Genomic DNA, 19,526 nt, shown 5'->3' with positions numbered 1-19,526 from the left:
TCTCAAGGGGTATGCAGAGCACAGTCTAGCCCTGTTGTCTATTGCCCAAGAGGCCACTGAAGAGGTGACCTGATTTTGGGGGAAGGGGCCAATCTGGTCTCTCAGGAGTGCAGTGCAGCTGTTTCTGCCACTGAGGCAGCAGCAGTGGACAAGGAATTCTCTGGAGGCCAGATCTTCTGCTCTTATGGATCCAGCCGCCTAAAATGGTTGTCACACCTAGCCTCATGGTTGGGACAGTCCTGCACTTTAGAATGCCAGACTACTCATTCAGCCCCCTCACCCTCAGTATGTAACCAGCATTACAAATACCAAATGGGGAAAAGCTTTTACAGCTCTACAACTCCAGTGTATGAACTCTGTCATATGAGACTCTGTGTATGAACTCTGTGCAATGTATTTTGTTTTTAACCTCTTTTATGTATTTTATCTTTTGTAATCTCTTTGGCTAAACCAATAAATAATACTTGCATTTGTATCTGAAAGAAACAGATCTGAGATCCGGCATTTTCTTTCCCATAACCATTTATTTCGTATTGTAATGAACATAATGAAAACTTAAGTATTTTTTATTGAAACATTGCAGGGTTCTTTGTAGTTATAATACACAATTCCCACACAACTGTCATGGAAATTCTACTCAATATCAATCCAGAGAAGATCCCAATGTATAGTTAACAGAGTAAAAACTTAAACACGTTTTAGGATTCCCCCCAAAATAGACCGGAGGCAATTAATATTTCATCCAGCAGAGTTTTACTGCTACTGAAGGCAAATGAACACAATGGTCACATATACAATGCATTCAGGATTGGCACTGTCCACAAGAAATCCAGTTGCAGCAGACTTCACATAAACTTACAATAACTTACAATAAGTCTAAACCTTAACACTATATACGGAACTCCACACCAGAAGGAAGAGATATAGAAAGAGAAATGAAACCCGGGCTCCTTCTGGCCTCTTAATATGACCTTAAAAAAGAGATAACAGAACCAGTTCAAGCCAGCAGTACTAAGCTTCTCTGAAGGAGTTACCTAAACATCATGACCCTTCTGCTTGTTTCTTTCATACAGAGAAGTTTCCAGAGCCCCCTTGAATTAATCAGAATAGGGAAGATGTCTGCAGGCAGAGGGCCTTCTCGGTAGTGGTGCCTGCCCTGTGGAATGCCCTCCCATCATATGTCAAGGCAATAAGCAACTATCTTACTTTTCAAAGACATCTGAAGGCCTCCCTGTTTAGGGAAGTTTTTAATGTTTAATGCTGTATTGTGTTTTAATATTCAGTTGCGAGCTGCCCAGAGTGGCTGGGGAAGCCCAGCCAGATGGGCGGAGTATAAAAATATTATATTATTATTATTATACACCAGATCAATATTTTCTGCACCAAGAAATGCAAACTGACAGTTCTGAATCCTTTTTCTCTGCCCCTTGCTTCGCTTTACTGCCACCAAAAGCAAAAAAGTAAGAACCAGAGATCCTGAGTCCTGGATTTCACCACTAGGCCTCTAATTCCCTCTCATTGCCATGAATTTTGGAATACACAAGGAGGGGTCTACACTGTCCCATTTACCCTTCATATTCAAGCTAGTGTGAGATTCGTGAAGCATTATAACAGCTTTCTTGGATAACTAAAAGGAGAAACCTCCCTGTTCCAGTTACACCTCTTCCATTTTTCCCAAGTGCACAAAAATCTGTTGTTCCACAACCTTGGAAAGTGAAATCGTGCTCCTCAGAGAGAGCTAGGGAAAAAAGAAAACAAATGTTGACATTAGTCCTTTACCCAGGGAATAGGAGAGGATGCCTGTGATGCTAAAAAGGGAATTTTACTAAGTTAGTATTAAAATGTGCATATTTAAGAAATCTGAAAAATATCATAATTTCACTGGAACATGAATATACATGAATTCTGATGCACTATAAATCCTTGCAGTAATGGTCTGAGTTAGCCAGATACCGCTCATTGTCACAAAATTTAAGGAAATGTATTACAATCCCCTGAGCCCTGAATTGGCCCTGAGTGCTCACTGGAAGGACAGATCCTGAAGCTGAGGCTCCAATACTTTGGCCGCCTCATGAGAAGAGAAGACTCCCTGGAAAAGACCCTGATGTTGGGAAAGATGGAGGGCACAAGGAGAAGGGGGTGCCAGAGGACTAGATGGTTGGACAGTGTTCTTGAAGCTACTAACATGAGTCTGACCAAACTGTGGGAGGCAGTGGAAGACAGGAGTGTCTGGCGTGCTCTGGTCCATGGGGTCACGAAGAGTTGGACATGACTAAACGACTAAAAAACAAAATTACAATCCTTTTACATAATATGTTTTTTCAGGAAGAGGAATAAATTTTGTCCTGGATTACATTCCAGTGGTGGAGAGATCCAGATGCAACTGGGGTGAAGCCATGAATGCACTTTTTACTTTTGTTCAGAAGGGTATTTTATATACACATCTCACTCTCAATCCTTCTTCTGGACAAGCTAGTGGCATTATGAGAGTTAAAGGATACAGTGTAGGCAGGCAAAACACTAAGGAATGGTGCACAGTGGGGCCAGTGAAAGATGTGGTCCCTCTCATTTTTCCAGCAACATGCAAGGGAAAGGGAAAGGGTGGGAGGGAGAATAGGAGAACAGGAGGGAGTCTGCATGAACCATCTGATGACTAGGCCCTTTCCCCATCTGAGTAGCAATGTTACCTCTAGAAAGAGATCCTTTAAAAACAACACACTGGGTCTCATTCTCAAGGCAGTTGATGGTCTTCTCACTTTTACACTTTTTCTTTCCTTTGGAGAAGCAGGCTGGGCACTGCAAACCATTTTCAGCCAGCATGTTGCGGTCAGGAACTGCCAAAATCAAATGTATAGTGAGGCTGTTAATGGTTTTGTCTGTTTTTGTATCTCTGTGTTATATTATTGTAACCCACCCTAGGCCCTTATAGTTTTGGTGGGGTAGCTGCACATACTCATGGATGAAATATAATCTGGACACAGTCTGGGTTCAGGACTGAGCATGGGACAAAGTCACCATTGGTCTTTGAGATGAATTATCTTTCCCAAAATTCGGGTGGGGGGAGTGTGAACTTTCTTTTCCTTCTTGATCTCTCTGAAGGTTTTCATGCCATTGGTTATGGTGTAGCCTCTTTGAAATTATAGGATCTTAGAACCCTATTTTTGTACAGAGATTATGTCTCTCTTCTGCTCTTCAGCAATAACCTGTGAGTTTTAGTGAACCGCCCTAAGACTACCGGGTATAAGGTTAGTGTTAGGCAACCCATCCCTTCTCAGGCAGAGCTGTGGTTGCCCAGTAGGTCCCTCTTTTTCACAGTTTCTCCTCATGCCTGCCTCCCCATCCTGCCTGACTCTCCACCTTGAGAGTCCCTAATAGTCTTGAGCTGCTCACCCCATTTGAATGAGGCACAGGTCCTCTGAATACTGCTGATTGACTAAGGATCCAGGCCTTGGCCAAATCCAGTGCACAGCCTTAACATGTTAAGGATTCTAAAATGATGCAGAAACTTACAGCTGAGAGTTGCATTGTTACACAGTTCCATCTTGCAGCAGTGCTTCTTCATCTGAAAGAATTTACCATCACCTGCAGTGAAGCTGTAATTGCCTGAGGAACAGAATCTGGATGGCGAGCATTTATTCGAAAGTTGCACTCGGGGTTTCACTATGAAAAAGAATTTGAAAGAAATACCCAGTTTGGGGGTGGGGGCGGGAAATATGCAGGTCTATTGCTACTCAGGCACATTCGTTGCAATGGTTCCAATTTTTTTTGTATTGTCTGAATGAGGACCTTTTCAAACTAACAATATACAAAGTGTTATTAAATTTGTCAGTCTAAAGTGATGGGCTGTTCCTTTTTTATTAATTAAAATATGTATACACCACTATATCATAGAAAGAAAAATATCAAAATGTTTTCCAGCTTTAATGCATAAAGCAGACAATAAAAACTGTATTAAAAGTAAAGAAACTGATATCAATGTATACTTAATGGCTAGTATGGGCCAGAGATTTTGGGGATAACATACAACTTACAGCGTGGGAGAAGTTATCGGATTGGGATTTAAAATTTACAGCATGTTACATGCTGAAAGAAAATTATTTGAAAATGATGTAAATAGCAGTAAATTAGCAAAAATGTACAAAACTGGGTCAATTGTATGTTAGAAATGTGGTGGACATGTAAGATAGTATTGGAGGTTCGGGAAATGATTTATTATGAGTTAAAAAATGTTTAAAATAACTTTTTTATTTAAAAACCCCCCAAAGCTTTTCTTTTAGGAATCCTAGGTGCCGAAATCCCAAGGGAACAGAAATGACTAATTATGTATGCGACCACGGCTGCACGAATGTTATTGGCCCAGAGATGGAAAGAAGATGAACTCCCTACTAGAGGAGAATGGTAGATTAAGTTGAGGGATTATGCTGAATTGACAAAAATGACTGGAAGAATCAGAAAACAGGAAGACTGGAATTTTAATAAGAAATGGGGAAAATTTATAATGTATCTTAAAAACCATTGTAAACAGTCAAAACTTTTAGAAGGGTAAGCAGGGATTTCTCATTAATGCAAATCAAAGTGTCCAAGCTTGGAGAACAGCACCCAGATCCAGCCACTGATTGTGATCAGGTGATGTTAGGTTCCCCATTTTCATTTACAAACCATTGCTTACTTCAGGATTGGGAAGCTGTGATCCTCCAGATGTTGTTGGACTACATCTCCCATTATCCCTGACTGGTGGCTAGGCTAGCTGAAGCTGATGGGAGTTCTAATTCATCTATAGTTGAAGTGCTACAGCTTCCTCAACTCACTTTTTTCATGGGTGAGTTGCCCTAGCATAGACTTCTATATGCTAGTAGAACCCTTAAAGTTCAACAATCTTAACGTGGATCTAAACCAACAGCAAAAGACAAAAAGGCAGGAAAATCTTACTTATATTTGTATGCAGAACACTGGCAACACAGGAAGCTTTTTTCCAGTCACAAGTTGTTTTAAGATAGCCATCGTATGTCATTCCAGTATTGTTATAAGTATATCTGCATTTCAGAGTTAATACTGAAGACAGAAGCAAAAGTTTACTTCATGGATTATTATGATAACTAACATTATTATTAGTTGGTTTTGCGGTTTGCTTAATGAGACTAAGAGGAGGCGGTGATAGTAAATTAAAACTTTTAACTTAAAAGGGGTTCAATTTTAAAAGCATTTTAATAGAATGAAATGAATAAACACTCATTAATTAAAGCTCTCGAAGTCATCATTCAGAACATTGGCTGAATTATTTCCAAGAGGTGGGGAGGTGAACCCTCCCTTTCCATGACCCACTTTTCCTCCCATCCAGACTCTCACTTAAATACATTTTATTCCCACTGTTTGGTTACAAGCTTAGATCTGGGTACAATTAAACTAAGACTCTCAGTGGCTACAAATCATGATGGCTATGTACTACCTCCAATAGCAAAAGTAACATATTTCCTCTTTCAGTTGCTGGAACCCACGGTAAGGCAGAGTGCTGCTGTGCTGAGGTCCTGATTGTGAGCTTCCCATAGTCATTGGGTTGGCCAGTGTGAGGACAGGATCCTGGACTAGGGATGAACCAATAAATCAATGTCACTTGCTCTTAATTTCTATTTTTTCCAATTTATTTATTTATCTGCAGTCACTTCCTCCCAGAAGCTCAAGGCTGTGTGCATAGTTCTCCCCTCCCCATTTTATCCTCAGAAGATTCCTGTAAAGTAGGTTAAGCCAAGGTATAGTGACTGGTCTAGGATCCGCCAGTGAGTTTCGTGGCTGAGTGGGGATTCAAACCCTGGCCTCCTGGATCCTTGTCTAACACTCTAATCACAGCAGCACACGGGCTCTTTTAAATTCAGCTTCACAGATTTCCACAACCAACGAGTAGTAATAGGTAATCCAGAATCCTCTGGATCCTCACCAGTGGGTTACTGTGGGTTAAGTGGGTTAATGTGATCTGTTCCAAGATAATTAAATGTTCCCCATCTTACCTGCAGAAAGTGGGGCCAAGAGGAGGCATGTGCTCAGGAGTGCCTTCATCCTTCTAGAAAGATTAAGAGACTCAGAACAGAGATGGATGCAGGTAGAGGCTTACCTGGAGGAATTTATAGGCCATGGATTCATGGCGCAGGCAACACTTGGGAACAAATAGTTCAGTGAGGTCCGGGAATGGGTGTTGTTTGTTCACCACAAAGATAAAGAGGAACATACTGAAATTCAAAGCTCAGCGTAGGAATTGTCTATGATCTCATTGGTTGTTGATAGACACTTCTCAGATTTCTTTTTTGATATAAATAATTTACAATTTAAATGTAAATGGTGAAGACACTCAAGAAAGCAATTTAGAGCAAAATAGGTGAGGGCAAAAGCCCAGAGATCACAAACAGAAAAGCCCCTCAAAATAGCCTCCATCTAAGGATTCCCCACAATGGCTGAGACAGCAAACCATATTCTTCAGTGCCTGGCTATAGCCCTCATTTGCTACAGACATGTGCACAAACTGCTAATACTATCACATCAAAGGTATATGGGAAGTTGATGGCTCCTTGATGGATAAAGGTATATCCTGAGCCAGTGCCTCTGTCTTTGCTCTTACTTGATGTAGGGCCTTACCGAACTGGAAAGAACAATGTACAATCTTCCAGGCCACTAATCAAAGTGCAATGAAAGCCTCAAGGTACTGCTCAGGTGACTGCTCAGCTGGCAAAGCTAGACATACCTCAGGGCTGTTGAAAGGTGCCAGGGACACACTGGTAGGCACTGAATAGAATACAATGACTCCAAGATCATTACTGAGAGCTAATTAAATCATTTTACAGAACTTTGCCCCTCCTTGGTCTAATTGTGTCAGATTGTCAGGACAGGGAGAGATACTTTGACTAAGCTGTTCCGTTTGGTGATGACTGTCCTAAGCCACATTGTTTTGAATTTACCCCAGCTAGTTATTTATACCCGCTTGAAATCCCATCTACCATTTTCAAAGGATAAGAAGAACCCTGGCTGTGCTCTTTTTTGCTCTTCAAAATATGGCAACTCTAACAGGAGGCATTGATGGCCACCAATTTAGATGACTTAAAAAGAGGATTAGAGAAATTCAGGCAGGGCAAAGTTACCCACAAAGGCTATGTTCTACCTCTACTGTCAAAGGAAGTTTGCCTCTGAATACTTGGTACCTGCGAATTGCTGATGGACAGAATTTTGTCGCAGTCGCAGTCAAGTCCAGCTTTCAGGCTTCCCACAGGGATCTGTTGAGATGCTGGACTTGAGGGGTGATTGCCCTGATCCAGCATGTTCCCCTTATGTTTAACTGTTGAGGGACAGAGCAATACCCTCGTTTCCCACCACCCAAGGTACATTTTAGCCACACACAGCACAGAAGGCACAGAGGACATTCTGCACTAAGCTGTCTATCTTGGGGTGTCCTTCTCTTTGCGTCATGATTTATGTTAGGACTACTTGTTATTGTTGTTTAATTGTTTAGTCGTGTCCAACTCTTTGTGACCCCATGGACCAGAGCACACCAGGCACTCCTGTCTTCCACTGCCTCCTGCAGTTTGGTCAAACTCATGCTGCTAGCTTGGAGAACACTATCCAACCATCTTGTCCTTTGTCGTCCCCTTCTCCTTGTGTCCTTCCTCTTTCCCAACATCAGGGTCTTTTCCAGGGAGTCTTCTCTTCTCATGAGGTGGCCAAAGTATTGGAGTCTCAGCTTCAGGATATATCCTTCCAGTGAGCACTCAGGGCTGATTTGCTTCAGAATGGATAGGTTTGATCTTCTTGCAGTCCATGGGACTCTCAAGAATCTCCTCCAGCACCATAATTCAAAAGCATTAATTCTTCGACGATCAGCCTTCTTTATGGTCCAGCTCTGGCTTTGGGAAGAAGGGGGTAGTACTTAGGACGCTGTCAGAATCCTCACACCTTCTGCCAGAAGCCTTACAAATGCCTCCTTTTGCTGCTTCTTTCAGACCAGAAAGAAGGGGCTTCCCAACCATTGCACTGTTCCCACACCTCTGCATTGTTTAGCCTAGGCAGTAGTCTAAACCAAATCTGCAAAGAAAAACTATATACTCAGTTAAGCCCTCATAATGCCAGAGTGATCAAAAGCCAAGGAAGAACGAACCAGCAGGTGACCTATGGAAGAAGAAGGAGCTGACTTGGACAGATTTATGGGCCAAGGAAATGTTCCAACTAGGAAGGACTGTTCCATTGAGGAGCAGAAAATTATGGAAATAGAGAGTGCATGCTTTCCCAGAAATCCTATATTTCCATATTGTAACACAAAGCTCTTCTTTCATATTGGATGCAATCTTTTTAAGGAACTCTGTGGGAGTCAGCCAGATGTCTCTTCCAGTCTAGCCACACCTACATTGTCAGTGAACAGGTACTTTAAATGAATGTGTACTCACTGATGGTTGCCACATCTCTTTGAGGATCAGAAATTGGTGTTAAAATACACTAGCTTAGACTAAGTCAGATTTGTTGTTTTCTGTGTATGTATTTTCCCAAATGTTCCCTAATTCTTAAGTGACCTTCTTCTATGATCTTTTATTCCTAGATGGTAACAGGGTTCTTACTTCACAGTTGTTGTTGTTGTTGTTATTATTATTATTATTAAATAAATATGTATTCTGTACTTTTTGTGCTTATTTGGATACAGTGTTGATTCAAACCAGAACATCAGCTCTCTTTGTGCATTCTGGGTGATATATTTTGCTAGAGACATCGGGCAACAGCTTCTGCTTTCTGGGTCACCCAGATGTCCTTTGTACCCACAGGTGTCTCCTGGACCTGAAGGGAAGAATGGCTAGCAAGAGTGGTGACATCCTAATATTCTGGGAGTTTGGCCTTTTGTTGAACAGAAATCAGAAGCCAACAAGAGAACAAGCTCTTAGAATGATGGGTCCTTTTCATAAGCTACAGGAATGAAAAGTTTGTAGATAACATCTCCTCTTATGACCTATCTTCAGTGATCTGCCTTTCGAACAGCTTTCATCTGCATTTTAAACAAAGAAACATTCCTCTCTTCCCCATATTTCTATTTCCCCTCTCCTTCCTTCCTCGTTCCTTTCCTTTCCTTTCCTTTTTCTCTTATTACCCCCTTTCTTTTCTCCTCTCTTGCCTACTTTTATGCTGTTCTCTCTTTTATAGACCCTAACATCATCACCATTACCATCATTTCTGCTATTATTTCTATTTAAATATACCTCTTTCTACTCATTTCCTTTGTATAGGTGTGTCTTTCGTATTTTCTGATACTAACAGTATTCAGCTATCTCGAAATCTCAGAATTTAAGATATCTCAACCACATGATAATATGAATGCATTGGTCTGAGCTTTTACAATAAAATAAGATGAAAAAATAAAATAAAATAAGGCTTAATGTGCTGCCAGTGTTGGTGAGGGAAATCTCAACCTGATGCCAGATTGAGAAGTGGAGAAGTCGACATCTCCCAGGGTGAGAGGCTGGGTGAGGTATTCTCCAAGGTGAAAATGGGGAGGGCATGTCATTGGGAGCCAGGCAGGGTACTTGTGACTTGTCAATGCTGTGACTTGTTTGCAAAAAATATTGAGGATGAAATTGCTTGCATCAACTGGTAACTTGACGCCTCTGTTACTGCAGATGAATCTCAAGAGGTGTGCAGAGAACTGTCTAGCCCTGTTGTGTTCAATGAGTTTTAGTTGGTCAAAAGAAACAAAGATCATCAAGCTGGAGGCAAAACAAAATGACCACCTCAGTTTCTCTCTATCTTTTGTGGTTGGCTGTCTTAACTGTATTTTGTTCTGAAGTTGTTCTATGGGTTTTTGGACCTCAATAAAGATTATATATATATATATATATCTTCCTCTTGAGAACAAGCAGATAATTCTCTGGGAAGGAGGGGTGGGCTGTCCTCTCTAAACTCAGACAGCTTGCATCTGCAGAGTTAGCCCTTTGCTAGCTCAGCTCAATTTCTGAGGCTGACTGTCGTGCTGTGCTCTGGGGGGCCATGTTCCTGATGACCCCTATCAATCCAGCCACCTAAGATGGTCACCACACCTTGCTTCATGGGTGGGACAATCCTGCATCTTGATATGCCAAACTACACATTCAGCACCCTCACTATGTAACCTGCATCACAAATACCAAATGGGGGAAAGCATTTACAGCTGTGACTCCAGTGTATGAAGTCTGTCATAGTTGAAGGATGCTACCACCGGATTCCCTTTGTAGAAAAAGTTTCCCTACATGGAGATAAGGTTCTGAAATATTTACCCAACTACTTGCTGGTTTGTCCCATCTATGAGGACTTAAGAGAAGTTTTGTTCAAATATTTAAACCTCCCAAATGAGAGATGGATTGGGTATATGATAAACTTTTTATTAAGGGACAAGTGCCCATACACCTCTGAAAAAGTGGTCTGTTCTGCCTTTACAGTGACGATTATAAGGAGAAAAAATAATTCTGCTTTTATGCTGTTTTATGTATTTTTGATTTTGTAATTGCTTCAGCTAAACCAATAAATAATAATTGCATTTGTATCTGAAACAGAACTAAGAACCAAAATTTTATTTCCCATAACCATTTATTTTGTTTTGTAATGATCATAATGAAAACTTAACTATTTGTTAATGATACACTACAGGTTTCTTTGTAGTTAGAATATACAACCCCCACATTTTGACCCATTTTTCATTGCCCCTTGTTTCCGTTTACCTCCACCAAAAGCAAAAAAGAAAGATCTACAAATCCTAAGCCCTGAATTTCACAACTAGGCCTCCAATTCCCCCTCATTGCCATGGATTTTGCAATACACAAGGAGGAGGTCTACACTGTCCTATTTACCCTTCATGTTCAGGCTGGCGTGATATTCCTGAAGCAGTATAACATCTTTTTTGGGTAATAAAAAGGCCAAATTCCCCATATCCAAGTGTTCTTCTGTTTTCCGGGATGGCACAAAAATCTGTTGTTCCACAACCTTGGAACGTGAAATGGTGGAGCCTAGCAAAAGCTGAGGGAAAAGAAAACAAATATTGACATAAGTCCTTTACCAAGGGACTAGAAGATTCTGCCTGTGACAGTGAATGAGAATTTTAATTAGTTAGTTTTAAAATGTGTATATTTAAAAAATCTGAAAAATATCATAATTTCATTGGAACATGAATATACAAAATTTTCAACATCAGAAGTTAAGGTAAAAAAACACTCATATGTAATTCAGAATTGCCATCATACCCAAAGGAGTCTCAAGACACAAAGATTATTAGTAAACAGGTAATATTTATAAAATATAATGAAATTAGAGGATCTGAAAACAGGCCTAATTAACAAGATTAACCAAATCAAATTCTTGTGTGCATGTCAGGTGCAAAAAAGAAAAAAGAAAAAAAGGAGAGGAATTCTAGCCCTACCATCTCCTGGGCATGTTAAAAGCCACATGCTGTGGCCACACAGCAAGATTTGAAAACAATACTCCCCTGGTGTGGGAGCCTTGAGTGTTTGAACCTGGCATGAGTCAAAAGTGTGATGCAGCCACGCACACAAAAAAGCTGGAAGTGCACTCCAATGTCTCTCAGGACAGTTGGATGCCCACTGAGGCTTCCTCATTGCCCCACTGTGATCTAAGCATCCAGAGAATCCTCCTTTTATTTTACGAGTTTTATGTTAAACACAGCTAACATGAAGTAGGTGAAAAGGGGGGACTGCAAAAGCCAATTAGGAACTCCGCTCAGAATTCTTACAAAGCCCTTAGAAGAGAAATTTGCAAAGCCCAGGCTATAAAGGGCAGGAGAAGGATAAGAAGAAAGAATGTAGGACAGAAGCAGCTCGAAGGGCCTTGATTCTGCCTCTTCCTTTATGGGGCAAATCAACCCATATTCCCTTCCCCCGTTCATTCCAAATACCCTCTTCTTTTCAGAAAGGAGGGATTTGACAAATTTGTCTTGTCTCCAAACAGCATTATTCCTCAAAACTATGTTGATTGGGAGGTATTCATCTAAGGCTGGATCTAGACACATCAAAAAAGCGATTCAGTTAAATGCATTGCAACCTTCATACAAGCAAATGCAATTGACGAAAGACAGACTTCCATCAAGCCATCTGGTGTCACAGTGTTATAACGAATAAAAAGTGCTATATCTTTACTAATGTAGCTAAATCATGACATCAGCAAAATGATGTATGCTTGTGGAACTGAGTATATCCTCCCTCTCTTTGTCCTCCTAAATACATTTGGGAGGATAAAGAACACATACAGGCAGAAGAGAGCGGAAATCCTGTTGTACAACTGTAAGTCCTTGCACTAATGGCTGAGTTAGCCAGATACTGCTCATTGTTACAGAATTTAAGGAAACTTATTACATGCCTTTTACATAATAAATATGCTTTTTGAGCAAGAGGGACACATTTTCCCCTGGACTGCAACCTAGTGGTAGAGAGATCCAAATGCAACTGGGGTGAAGCCATGAATGCACTTTTTACTTTTGTTCAGAAGGGTGTTTTACATACACATCTCGCTCTGAATACTCCTTCTGGACAAGCGAGGCATTATGAGAGTTAAAGGAAACAGTCCAGGTAGGCAAAACATTAAGGAAGGTTGCAGAGTGGGGCCAGTGAGAGATGTGGTCCCTCTCACATTTTTAGTAATATGCAAGGGAAAGGGAAAGGGGGGAGGGAGAATAGGAGAACAGGAGGCAGTTTGCATGAGCCAGCCAATGACTAGGCCTTTTCCCCCTGTCTGAGTAGCAATGTTACCTATATGAAGAGCTCCTTTAAAAACAACACACTGGGTCTCATTCCCAAGGCAGTCGATGGTCTTCTCACTTTCACACTCTGTGGTTCCTTCGGAGAAGCAGGCTGGGCACTTCAGGCCATTTTCAGTCAGCACGCTGTGATCAGGAACTGCGAAAATCAAAAGTATAATGAGCATGTTAATGGTTTTATGGTTTTTGTACATGTATATTATATTATTGTAATTCACCCAAGGGCTTTACAGTTTTGGTGGGGAACCTGCAAGTATTATTGGATGAAAAGATTATCTAGACCCAGTCAGGGTTTAGGATTGACATTGGTACAGATTCAGGAGAAGCCTGGTTGGAAAGGGAACCCATCCCTTCTCAGGCAGAGATGTAGCTGCCCAGTAGGTCCCTCTTCTTCACAGTTTCTCCTCATGCCTGCTTCTTCATCTTGCCTGCCTCTCCACCCCTTGAGAGGCCGAATAGTGCTGACCTGCTCAACCCATATAGCCATCTGGGGCTGTCTCACCCCATTTGAATGAGGCCCAGGTCCTCTGAGTACTGCTGATTGACTATCCAGCCTTTGGCCAAATCCAATGCAAAGCCCTAACATGTTATGGATTTAAAAATTATACAGAAACGTACGGCTGAGAGTTGCATTGTTACACAGTTCAGTGTTGCAGCAGTGCTTCTTCATCTCAAAGAATTTACCATCCCCTGCAGTGAAGCTGAAATTGCCTGAGAAACAATTGTCGGATGACGTGCATTTATTCAAAAGTTGCGCTCGGAGTTCTACTATGAAAAAGAAATTGAAATAAATATCTAGATCTGGGGAATATATTCAGGACTATTGCTCCTAAGGCACATTCATTGTGATGGTTCCAATTTCCTTTGATGCCTGAATCAAGACCTTTTCAAACTAACAATATGGAAAGTATTATTAAATTTGGCAATCTAAAATGAGGTGCTGTTTGTTTGTTTGTTTAAACACGTGTGCACTGCTATAACATAAAAGGAAAAAATATCAAAATGTTTTTCAGTAATAATACATAAGAGATACAATAAAAACAACATTAAAAGTAAATAGATAGATATCAATTAACCAGTGTGGTGTTGAATGGTCTCTTTAAATTTGAAGGTTCATTATTGTTCCACAAGATGTGTATTTCTTTAAGGGCCAGAGCAAATAACGTGACCTAGTTTTACAGCTGTGAAGCAGCTTTCTCACTACCTTGGTGGATGGGTCATGCTTATTGATATATTATAATTAATGTAAAAGGAGTTTTTGTTATTAAAACCTAGCAAAAGTTATATTTGTGTTACTTGTAATGTGTGGTCTCCCCAGCATGCTTTCTGCAGCGCAACTAATCTGCAAATAGCCAACATGTGGAAAGATCTATTCTTAATGATCTGCATAGCCCTGGTGGAACAGAATAGTTTTCTGCAGGCATTTATGAGTTCAGCTCTCTGCCACAAGCAGTAGTCTCTTGCCTCCTTAATCCATAGGACCAACCTCTGTTTTTATGTTTGCAATTAATTTGTATAATGCTTTAAATTTGGAATGTATGTAGAAATTCATTTCACATCAAATTTCTAGCACGAGGACTCATGCCTTCTCCTATACATCTGACAATACCTCTGACATACACTGCACTCTAGCTGCTAGTCGATCATAACAATTTGCAGGTTTGGGGAATTCTTCACTGAACTCCTGTTGTTGAACACAAGACACTTGGCAAGACACTTGCATTGCACCAACCTTAGTGCCCACTTGCCCCTCTCCCTCCAAAAATGTAGCAGTGATGTTGGAACAAATGGTCAAGTGAGCACCACCATCCCACCCAGGATTGCCCCAAGGCATTTTGGCACCTCAGACAAACCAGAAATGGCACCCATGTCCTCCAGGATAGAAGGGGTGGGTTAATCAGGAACAAGCAAGAAGAAGAAGAGGAGGAGTTTGAGTTTGGATTTGATATCCCGCTTTATTACTACCCGAAGGAGTCTCAAAGCGGTTAACATTCTCCTTTCCCTTCCTCCCCCACAACAAAAACACTCTGTGAGGTAAGTGGGGCTGAGAAGTGTGACTGGCCCAAGGTCACCCAGCAGCTGTATGTGGAGGAGCGGAGACGTGAACCTGGTTCACCAGATTACGAGTCTACCGCTCTTAACCACTACACCACACTGGCAAGGGGATCAAATCAACCTTAACCAATGCCTGAAGTATGAAAGAAGTTCGTCAGGTGGAGGGGCCCATACTGAATCAAGCTGGATAACAGAACCCCTTTGTAATAGGCAAACTGCAAGAATACTTAATGTTGGTTCCTTCCTAATCATTTCATCACTGAAAGTTATTTCAAAATTACTTGAGGGGGGAGGGGGAGCCATGAAAGTGTGAAGCCCCTCCATTTCCCATCCCAATTGCTCAGCTTTTGATTAGTTTTTTATAGATCTGTGAAAGGACTCTCAATTTCAATGTCATTTATGGCAAAGGGAATATTCAGTTTATATTCTAGTTTTATTGTATAGTTTGATAACCAAAACTAAATTGGAGTTCATTGTTTTGGGTCAATGGGGATTTCTGGTTGATACAAATCAAGTTCTCCAAGCTTGGAGATAAGCACGCAGATTCAGCCACTGGTTGTGATCAGGTGATGTTAGATTCCCCTTTTTCATATACAAGCCATTGCTTACTTCAGGATTGGGAAGCTATGATCCTCCAGATGTTGTTGGACTACATCTCCCATCATCCCTGACTGGTGGCCAGGCTAACTGAGGCGTTCTAATTCATATATAGCTGAAGTGCTACAGCTTCCTCAACTCACTTTTTTCATGGGTGAGTTGCCCTAGCCTAGACTTCTATATGCTAGTAGAACCGTTAAAGTTCAACAATCTTAACCTGGATCTAATCCAACAGGAAAAGACAAAAAGGCAGGAAAATTTACTTATATTTGTGCGCAGAACACTGGCAACACAGGAATCTTCCTTGGAGTCACAAGTTGTTTTACCATAGCCATTGTTTGTCATTCCAGTCTTGTTATAAGTATATCTGCAGTTCAGAGGTAATGCTGAATACACAAGCAAAAGTTTACTTCATGGATTATTATGATCATTAACATTATTATTAGTTGGTTTTGCAGTTTGCTTAATAAGACTAAGAGGAGGAAGTGATAGTAAATTAAAACTTCTAAATTAAAAGGGGTTCAATTTTAAAAGCATTTTAACAGAATAAAGTAAAAGGAAATGAGGAAAACACTCATTAATTAAAACTCTCAAAGCCATTGCCCACAACACCGGTTTAATTGTTTATAAGAAGTGGGGAGGTGAACTCTCCCTTTCCCACGACCCACTTTTTCTCCCATCCAGACTCTCACTTAAATACGATACATTTTCTTTCCACTGTTTGGTTATAAACTTACAGCTTAGCACAATTAAACTATGGAATTTTCTACAAGATCCCAAGCTGAAAGACATCTGGGAAAAGATTTATAAGGAATTGAAAAAAATGTTGAAATATACATTTATTAAGAAACCAGAACCCTTTCTACTTGGAATAATAGGTTTGGAATTGCCCAAGAAAGATGTCAGATTGTTTTTGTATTCCACAACTGCAGCTAGAATTTTGTTGGCCAAAAATTGGAAATCACAAGAAGTACCAACAGTGGAGGAATGGCAGATGAAGGTGATGGACTTTTGGGAGCTAGCCGACCTGACCGAAAGAGTTCGCGACCAGAAGAAAGAGGAGGAATGGAAGAAATTCAGAGACTACTTAGCTAAATATGTTAAGATAACTTAAATAGAATTACTTGTGAGTATCAGATAGGACTAGGATTTACATATGTGATGTTGTAGAATACTATGTTAAGTTAAAATGAAAAGAAAGAAAGATGTTAATTGACTAAGTAATTTTTTTGTGAAAATAGTTGTGGAAAACTGCTACAATGACCTATATGGAAACTTAGCCAGGGGGACTCAAGAATGTTACCCAACAAAGGTAACAAAAGTGAAACTATTACAATTAGGGTAAATGTTTGTTTGTTTGTTTTTTGGTGTTCTTTTTTCTATTTGTTTGTTATAAATTTGGAAAACTAATAAAAAAATTGGGGGGGGGGAAGGAATTTTCTACAAGAGGTAGTTAATGCCACCAATCTGAATGGCTTTAGACGAGAATTAGACAAACTGATGGAAAATAAGACTCTCAGTGGCTACTAAACATGAAGCCTATGTACTGCCTCCAGTATAAAAAGTTGTATATTCCAGATATCAGTTGCTGGAACTCACAGTAAGCCAGAGTGTTGTTGCGCTGAGGTCCTGTGAGCTTCCCATAATCATTGGGTTGGCCAGTGTGAGGACATGATACTGGAGTAGGGGTGAACCAATCTATCAATTTAACTTACTTTTGGTTTCTATTTTTCCAATTTATTTATTTATCTGCATCCAAGGCTGTGTACATGGTTCTCTCCCCCCCCCCCCATTTTATCCTCAGAAGATTCCTGTGAGGTATTCATTATTTATCTCTATGACATCATTTATCCGGATGACTGTGAAGGAAAAGCTTGTTTTTGCTGGGGCAGGTTGGGTCCCCAAGTATTTTCTTTTTCTTTTCCCCATACCAGAAAAGGGTTAATGTATGGCGCCCTCTGATTGGCCAAGGTTCCAGGAGGGGGAATTGAAAAGGAGAGGATTTGGAGAGAAAGGAGGAGTGAGTTTTGGAGGGAGTGTTGGGAGGAGGTTTTGGAGTAGGTTGGGATTGAGGTTGGGAGGATAGGTAGGAAGATAGGGAGTGAGAGTTGGTTCTGGGCAGAAGCATCCACTCTGAGGAAAATATCACACGCTAGAGAAAGGAGTCTCTGAGCTTAGAGTGAAGGACAGTGTGCGGTGTCCTGTAAGAGTGTTTAGGCCAGGAATTAACTGGGGGGCTGAGGTTGAGAAAGGAGAAGTAGAAGCTGTAAAGAGACAGTCTACTTAGGTCTCATTCCAGTCAGGAGGGGAGAGATTCTTCTAGTAAGAGAAGACTCCCAAACCAGTGAAACCTTGGAGTGCCTCAGGAGCAGGGTTGTCTAGGGGTGTGTAACTGACAGAAAGTACCACCTTGTTAAGAACCAAAGTATTAAGTGTGAAAAAACTGAGAAAACCTTGAAGTGAAATAACATTGTAAACTGAAGAATCCTAAGTTTTATCGACTCGTGTCATGAACTTCCTTGTTAAATAAAATTGTTATTGTTTATTTGAGCAAATCCTGCCCGAGACTCCTAATTATTAAGTTTTACTTCACGCAAATCCCCTACAAAATAATTTGAGGTAGGCTGTGGAAATCCGTGGGATTGGTGTTCTGTGAGTTGGGTGCACTATACTTAAGTGAGAGGACGGGCCCAACGGTGCCAGGGGGAAAAGGGTCGTCGGGCCCATCATAATGACATCACAAGAAATATTCATGACTTAACTCTCTGCTACTTTCTCTTGGTAACCCTGCCCTTCTTGCTCTCTGGGGTGTTGATCTGCACTTTTAACTCCCCTTCTCTCCCTAGCTGCAATTTCTTTTCAGTGTCCTCTAAAGGTAATTAAATGTCCCCCATCTTACCTGGAGAAAGCAGGACAAAGAGGAGTGCCTTCATCATTCTGGAAAGATTAGGAGACGCAGAGCAGAGATGGATCAACAAGGGAATTGGTGCAGGTAGAGGCTTCCGTGGAGTTATTTATAGGCCATGGTCTCATGTCGCAGGCAACACTTGGGAACAAATGGTTCAGTGAGGTCCAGGAATGGGTGTGTTTTTTCCCAGGAACATACTGAAATTCAAAGCTCAGTGAAGGAATTGTCTATGATCTCATTTGTTGTTGATAGACACTTCTCAGATTTCTTTTTCGATATAGATAATTTACAATTTACAATGTAAACGATGAAGGCACTCAAGAAAGCAATTTAGAGCCAAATAGGCAAGGGCAAAAGCCCTGAAGTCACCTACAAAATAGCTCCTTAAAATGGCCTCCATCTAAGGATTCCTCATAATAGTAATAATAATAATTTTATTATTTCTACTCCCCACCCCATCTGATTGGGTTACCTCAGCCACTCTGGGTGCCTTCAAGCATATACAGAAACATAATAAAACATCAAACATTTAAAATCGCCCTATACAGGACTGCCTTCAGATGTCTTCCAAAAGTTCTATAGTTACTTATTTCCTTGACATCTAATAGGAGGTCATTCCACAGTGTGGATACAACTCCCAAGAAGGCCTTCTGCCTGGTTCCCACTAACCTCACTTCTCACAATGAGAAAATGTCCATGAGGCCCTCAGAGCTAGATCTCAGTGTTTCGGCTGAATTTAGGGTGGGGTGGAGATGCTCCTTCAGGAAAAGCCTGGATACTAGATCCATTCTAGGAAGGCTGGAAAATGTAGAAAGGGCTGTGGATGCAATGGAGACTTTAAGCAGTAAAACTGATCCTGCTGTCTTCGACGTGGTTTCCAGAGAGTGAAAAGAATGAAATGAGACGTCAGTAGTTGAATGTGCCAATGGCTGAGTGTGCCAGGTATGAATCAGCCACTTACATAACTACAAGGAAGGTCTCTATTAGAGCCAGCAATGGCCGTGGAGCTTTTTCTATTAGGGAGCTACACAAACATGGCTATTCTCTCTTTTTTTAAAAAAAGAAAAAATCTTTTTTATTCAATTTTACACGATTCATTTGAATGCAAACATTAGTCACAATCAAATCCTGTCAAAGTTTTTAGTTCTTTACAGTGTTCTCTTAAGTAAATTGTATATTTTTTCCCATTCCTTATTAAAGTTACTATGTCCT

General features: G+C 40.7%; 2 long non-coding RNA genes across 2 annotated transcripts; both read right to left on the bottom strand.

The window, feature by feature from the left end:
• Positions 1 to 736: 736 nt before the first annotated feature.
• Positions 737 to 5,038, bottom strand: LOC310769218. The gene is made up of 4 exons (XR_014551539.1): positions 4,930 to 5,038; positions 3,511 to 3,660; positions 2,688 to 2,834; positions 737 to 1,738 (listed from the first exon to the last, which is right to left on the bottom strand). It is a non-coding gene; the product is annotated as an uncharacterized lncRNA (long non-coding RNA).
• A 5,635-nt stretch (positions 5,039 to 10,673) lies between these two features.
• LOC310769241 lies at positions 10,674 to 13,516 on the bottom strand. The gene is made up of 3 exons (XR_014551564.1): positions 13,373 to 13,516; positions 12,747 to 12,893; positions 10,674 to 11,004 (listed from the first exon to the last, which is right to left on the bottom strand). It is a non-coding gene; the product is annotated as an uncharacterized lncRNA (long non-coding RNA).
• Between the last annotated feature and the right edge of the window lie 6,010 nt (positions 13,517 to 19,526).

The sequence above is a fragment of the Podarcis filfolensis genome, assembly GCF_964270895.1.
Source record: "Podarcis filfolensis genome assembly, chromosome: 8".
NCBI classification, from domain to species: domain Eukaryota; kingdom Metazoa; phylum Chordata; class Lepidosauria; order Squamata; family Lacertidae; genus Podarcis; species Podarcis filfolensis.
This window is presented reverse-complemented; position numbering and strand designations above follow the sequence as displayed.